Raw genomic sequence first — 7070 nt, 5'->3', positions numbered from 1 at the left:
GCGGGAGCGCCACCGCGCTCCCAAGTGGCGCACTGTAGCAGTGCGCCACCAGGCCGGCCCCGGCTACTAACATTTTTAAAAAGTAATAAACTTCATTTCACCATGAAGAGCAATTAGCATAAATGAAGTTCACCATTGAACCAACATTCGGCAAACTCATAAAATCAGGGCTGTACAAGACACCAAAATGAAACTAGGCACCAAATTGTCACACTGAATCAATTAATGACATGTCTGTTATAACTTTTATTTTGCCATTTTACTCTTCAAGGCACTAACACATCCCTCCTAGAAGCTCATTGATTTTTTCTTTCTTTATGATTTCTGACTGCAAGAGAACAGAGATCACCAACTTTATAAAGCAGAGATCATATGTATGCATTATAAAAGAGTTCTTACCACATTTACATTTTTCACATTTTCCCAAGAAATGCTTCCTTGCATATAGTTAGCAACTTATGCCGTTATATATGGGGACAAGAGTAGATAGATATAAGTTCCCTACTTAGCCAATTTAATTTAATCAAAGCTTCAGGAAATAAAATACTGTCATCGCCTTATCCACATTACCCCTCCTCTTAAATAAAGATCATAGTATGAAAACCAGATGTCAGAATACTCTGAAGGATGCGCTCAGGCAAGGCTTGTGGACAATCTGCCATCTTTTCCAACCCCTTTATTTGGCAGGTGAGAGAACAGAAGCCCAAAGAGAATTTGAGTGATCCCCAAAATTCAAGAGTCTCACAGCAAATTAGTGGCAAAATCAGGACAAGAATCTGGACATCTAGACATAATTCAGGGATCATTTAAATAAAATGCTAAAAGAATAGAAACAGACAGAATGTGCTAATGTGGTCTGTCCTTGGAACTTCATAAATCACCATACATATGTATGCCTCACTCTCCTCATCTGAAATGTGGGAATGACAATATCTGTGTCTTCTATGTCTTTTATGAGAAGTGGAGTGACACAGGAGATCTGATATTTGGGGAGTGCTTGGAGTTACCAAAGACGAAGTATCAATAGCCTAAGAATGTGGTGTAATGGTTATTTTTCTATAGTGCAAAACACTCCTATAACACTTCTATAGTGCAAAATCAGCCTCACTGCTAGATTTGGAGGTAAAGCACCAAAATCAAATTAAGCTGACTCAAAGCCCACATGGCAAAAGCCCCGATATCTCTAATGTGATATAACAAGAGGTTTATTTGACTAATTCCAGAGATTTATTGGAGGGCAGAAGGGATTCAACCTAAAACAGAAACAACCCCCCCTTATAAGTTATCTGAGAACAATAGAGGACAATCTCCTCCAAAGATAAGCACTTTTTGTTCAAAAGTGAAGGGCTAGTGAAGAGACAGAACTGGTGGTTTCATACATGTTTTGAACGCTACCTGAAGCAGAGAACTACATTTGAGTTAAAAATCCATCTGAACCAACTTAACAGAAATGTACACTGCCTGCAGGTCTCTCTAGGCCAGTCTGTTCATTGGGGATGGATTGCCCCCCTATATTAGTCCTTTTCTGTTGCTTATTACAAAATACCTGAAATTGGGTAATTTATAAAGAAACGAAATTTATTTCTTACAGTTTTAGAGGCCGGGAAGTCCAAAGTCTGGGGAACACATGTGGTGAAGACTTTCATCTTGGCGTGACTCTCTACAGCGGTGCAAGGTATCACACTTGTAAGCAAGCAAACCTCTTCACTCACTGTCCTTATAAAGTCACCAGAAACACAGCCATGATAACTCCTTACTTTATAAATGGATTAATCTGTTCATGAGGGCACAGTCCTCATGATCCAAATGCCTCACCTTTCAAACACCATAATTGGATTTTCCACTTTCTTAACACTATTGCAATGGGGGTCAAGTTTCCAATATATGAACTCTTTGGGGACACATTTGACCCATTTGACCCCCCAATAAAAAGAGGGCAGAAGACAAAAGAAGAAAACTGTCTATCATTTCACCCGGCCCCTAATATGTACCTAACTCTTTGTGTTGTTTCACCTAAATTTAAATAATCCCAGCATAAAACGGCAATGCTAAACTGTAGGATTGCGTATCTCAGTTGGTTGCTCTTTTTCATTCTCCTAAGATAGGTCGAACATTAAACATGGTTGAAATGCACAGAGGCATCTTGTAGTTTTTCCTCCCTTGCTCATTCTTCCAGCCCTTGGCACCCTCAGTCTCCCCCAAGACAAATTTACAATCCTCAAACATCTCTCCCTAAGTGAAGGGGAGCTTGAATTGAATAAGCAAAAAATAAGGAGGGACCAGTATAAATACATGTCTAGAAAGATGTTTAAGGGGAAGCCTCTGAGTAAGGCTGGTTCTTGGGCATCAAAAGCCTGGAACTACTAGAATAACTTTGTGGAGAAAGACAAAGGCAACAGAAAGATTGCTGTGAAAAATCTGCATATTGATAAAATAATTTGGATCAGTAACAATTGGAACAATGGGATTCACATTTTTACTCACTATTATTTGAAATAAGAGAAAATAATAAGTCCTTTTCATTACACTTCCATTTTGGACATGCAAATTCGGTTAAGTATTTTTGGTTTTCAGCAATATCAACTGAAATCCTCCTCTTAGGAGAAGCAAAGCACTTTACAAGTGGGTGTTAATTCTCCTCCCTCCAGGAATATCTAGCAAAGCAGTAGACTTCCACCTTCTTTTTGACAGAAAAGTTTAAAATGGTAGAACTTTCTAGAATGATGTTATCTACCATAATTTTATGCTTGGATCTGTGTGTTAAGCATCAGAACAGGCTCTAGCTGGGTTCTACTACTTGAAAAGGTGCCTGGGGAGTGTGTTCTGAAGCTTGCAGAGTCACAAAGGGGTTCTGCACTGGATTGGAGGGGGTTTATATTATGGAAGAGTCTGTTATAGATGTGAATCTATTGCTGTATTTCAAAGGCTGTGTTTCTTGAAACATTTTAATGTCCTCCCTCAGTTGGAATCATCTGTGTCCAAAATAACAAATGGTCCCATCCTTTTTCCCCTCTGTACCTCAGGAGGCTTGCTTTTTTGAAGTAGATGGAAATTGCTGTGGAAATCCTGAGGGAGGTCCAGAGAAGAATAAAATCAGCCATTCAAAGCTGCCATCAACCCCTGGACCCCCTCTAAATTGCTATTTCCATGTCACAGAGTTTTTTTCATTTTAAAGCATTCTGAGATATTTTCATGATGTTGTGGCTAACCATTTTTAGTCAGTTAAAAAAATGCCTTTATCACCTCCCACCAGGAAACTCATGGAACACACTGTTGGAGATGCTAAAACTTTTTTTCATTTTCTCCTTAAAAATATTAATGGTAAGCATTAAAAAAGAAAGTAAAAGTATTTAATTTGGTTTTCAAACAGCTTAATTTGAAATTAAAAATTGTTCATAGAACTATGAGTAAAGCATCTGTGAGTAGTCACAATGAACAAACCTAATCATTCTTATCAACGGCAGGGCAGGTGCCAAGTTCCCCGTCCCACTGAGTGGGTGCCAGTATGCACCAGTGGAAGCAGCACTGGGTTGGATGGCTCAGATTTACAACATTTAAAAGCTCTGGTTCTCCAACAGGAGGAGGGCTGGTGGATGAGAAAGATGAGGAGGGAGGTAGACAGGATCTGGGGAAAGCGATGGAGCCCAGCCCAGACAGCTCCTCAGCTTTGCATAATAAAGAAGCCTGCAATCCTGCTGACAACCAGGAGGGAGGGTCTCTAGTAGGTCGCCACTCAGCTCCCATCTCTTTTCAGAAATGAAACCTGAAGATCTCTTCTCTCCAGCTTCCCTCCAGGCCAAGGACAGAGTGACTGGGCCCTGAGTGAAAGAGGGACAATACAAGATAGTCTTGATGTTTTCACAAGCAGCTGAGAGCACTCACTCAACTTTTAATAGCTTACAAACCCTTCCTGCATCCAGGGGAGCTTGTAAATTGGTAAAAGGTAGAATGCTTTGGTTTGCTCTGTGGTCTACATAAACCATGATCAACTTCCAGTCACAGTCTCCAATGGAAGACAAAGATGGCGGCAAGATGAGCATGCACTCACAAGCCATTGGGATTCTCTCCCATGGTGAGAAAAAATGCAAATGAATGCAATAGGATTTTTTTTTCTTTTACTTAAAAAGAGCAAGGAAATAAGTGAAATGAAGTTGGAGAAAGAAAGAGTAATGGAAACAAAACCAAGACTACACAATTCTTTATAGAAAGTGTTCAGTAGATGCAAAATTCCAGCAACGGCTTTCACTTCCAAGTAAATCATAAATCCAGAGAGAGGGAATTCACTACCTAGAAGGGAACCTAGTACTCTGAAGACTTGGCCATGTTCTTATTTCCCCACTTAGTTTCTCTCTCTAGAAAGGTCTTTTAAAGAGCATTAGTAAAGTCAGCTGAACTAAAGCACATTGACGAGGACTGTTATGGGTTAAACTGTGTACCCCGCCCCCCCACACACACACTGCAAGTTCATATGTTGAGGTCCTAATCACCAGTACCTTGTAATGCAAACTTGTTTGGGAGTAAGGTCATTGCAAATGTAATTAGTTAAGGTGAGGTCATACTGGAATAGAGTGAGCAACTAATCTAATATGACCACATCCTTATAAAAAGGATGCCATTGAAAAGAAAGACACAAACAAAGAGGGGAGATAATGTGAAAAACCCAGGCAGAAGATGGCCATCTGCAAGCCAGGGAGAGAGATTAGAACAGATTCTTCCTTCACAGACCTCAGGAGGAAGCATCCCTGCCATCGCCTCGATTTCAGACTGGTAGCTCCAGAACTGTAAGATGAGAAATTTCTGTTGTTTAAGCCACTCAGTTTGTGATACTTTGTTATGGCAGCCCTAGGAAACTAATACAAGCAGTTTCTTTGGAGCAAGATAGTATTGCATAATATCAAAAAAGAAAACTGACATCCATTGAACAATTTCTATGTGCCAGGACCTATGCTTTGTATATGCATTACTTTTCTCAATCCTCACAGTTTCAATTCAGTTGCATCAGAACGTGATGACTGGAGCTTTGGCAGCATTTATCCACGAGTGGGGACAAGCCTGAAGACTAAAGCCAACATACTGAAGACATCAGAGTGGAAGGACAAAAAAAATCTGAGTCCTTCGTGATGACATTGGGCCGCTGAATTAAACCAACCCTAGAACCCTCTATCTTGAGACTTTTTTTTAAGTGAGATAATAATATCTTTATTATTGAAGGCACATTTTGTTGAGACTTGTTAGTTGCAGTCAAGAACATATTCATACGTTTCCCTCCTATTAAGTGTTTTTATTTTTTAATCAACTTCCTTTGAAGATAATAGTTAAGTTGCTTTCATTTTTACATTTCTAAATCCAACCACAGAGACCAACATATTTAGGTAAAATTCAATCAGTGTTTGTTGAATAAGATAATAAGTGAATTATTATCTCAGTTATTGGGGGCATTTAACAGATGGAGAGATAAAGGCTCTATGAAGTGAACTGATCTGCGGAAGATCGTGCAGTGATTGAATGGTGTGGAGGGGGTCCCCTGACCACCTCATTTTCACTCTGCAGTGCCTTCTGTACCATTTTGTATAATTATGGAATTTTTTCCCTAAGATTCTCTCTTCACTTTCCTCCCCATTCAACCTGTACACAATGCACATAGTTCCTATTTGTGAATTGCATAGAATTTTTTATTCTCTCTGAAAATACTTTACCTGTTTGTAGAAGAAAGAGTCTAGAAGCGAGAGACCACATCTGTGCTGTTATCTCTGTGCAGTACCTGATACAGCTCAAATTTAATTTAGCAATAAATAAATACCTCTGGATGATGATGGTATCTGGAAACATAAAATAAACTCTGCAGAGAAATAATCTTCTCTTCTCAGCCCATATCCTATATCCTCTTCAGGAGGGAATAGCTAAATGAGAAATTAGTAGGATTGGAAACATTTTGTACCTGTGGTCTGAACCACATTTTTTTTTTAAGTTTGTGAGTTCAAGTCTTCTGTACTTTGTACAGGTGTAATCACAAAGAAGAGATTCACAAGCCATCCACAAAATTAGTTGCACCATTTTAAGGTCATATTTTCTCACTTGGGACTGGTAAGTGTGGAATCATTATTTTAAAACTCTGGTCTTTATTTCCCATTGCCTAGTGCTCATTTCTATTGGAATGTCTCATTGTGACCTCAAATTCAACAAGTTTATAGAGAAATTCATGATCACCTGTGAATAAAAATTGGTTTCCTTTCTTGACTTTCCAAAATCCTGTCACTTTTGCTCCCATCTTCATGGTTACACAGGGTCAAAAACTTTGTTGTCTTAGATTCATTCACCTTTTACCTTCCATATCAAGCAATGTCCTGTCCATGTTCCCTATAAAATATACCTAATCTATTGCCACTCCTTTCTGTTCCCATTACCACCACTCCAGGTAAATCCCTTAGCTGCCAAGGACACTGCTATATCTTCCCAACTTGTTTTGAATTTAGTCTGTTCCCCATGAAATCCATCCTTACATTGCAAGCATGCCAATCTCCCTTAAACCTTATTTTATCATGACATTTCCCTATTCAGACTTCACAGTGGGCTCCTAATTTCTTTCATATCCAAGTACATCTGTACTTCCCACCATATGTAATCTTATTTTCTGTTATTCACATATATATACATACATTATATATATTATATATTATAAGTTATACATGCCTATATATTAGTATATATAGTATATATTATATAGTAATATATAATATATATTATATTTTTAGTATATATAGCATATATTATATTACTAATATATAGGAATATCGCTATATATTAGTTCCCTCTGACTGGCTGGTTTCCTGCCAATCCCCCCAAAATGGATAGCTTATTTTATCTTGTCATCCATTGCCTTAATTGCTCTCTCTTTCCTCTTGACCTATTCAAAAATCAGCCGGGTCTAGTGGAGCATTCTCAACTAGAGGTGATTTTGTCCCCCAGGAAACATTTGGCAATGACATTTTTAATTGTGACAACTGGGGGTGGGTGAGGGAAGAGGAAAGGATTGCTGGCACATAGGGGGGTGGAGACTGGGGATGGTGCTA

This window comes from Galeopterus variegatus, unplaced genomic scaffold (genome assembly GCF_000696425.1).
Source record: "Galeopterus variegatus unplaced genomic scaffold, G_variegatus-3.0.2 Scaffold339, whole genome shotgun sequence".
In the NCBI taxonomy this organism is placed as follows: domain Eukaryota; kingdom Metazoa; phylum Chordata; class Mammalia; order Dermoptera; family Cynocephalidae; genus Galeopterus; species Galeopterus variegatus.
This window is presented reverse-complemented; position numbering follows the sequence as displayed.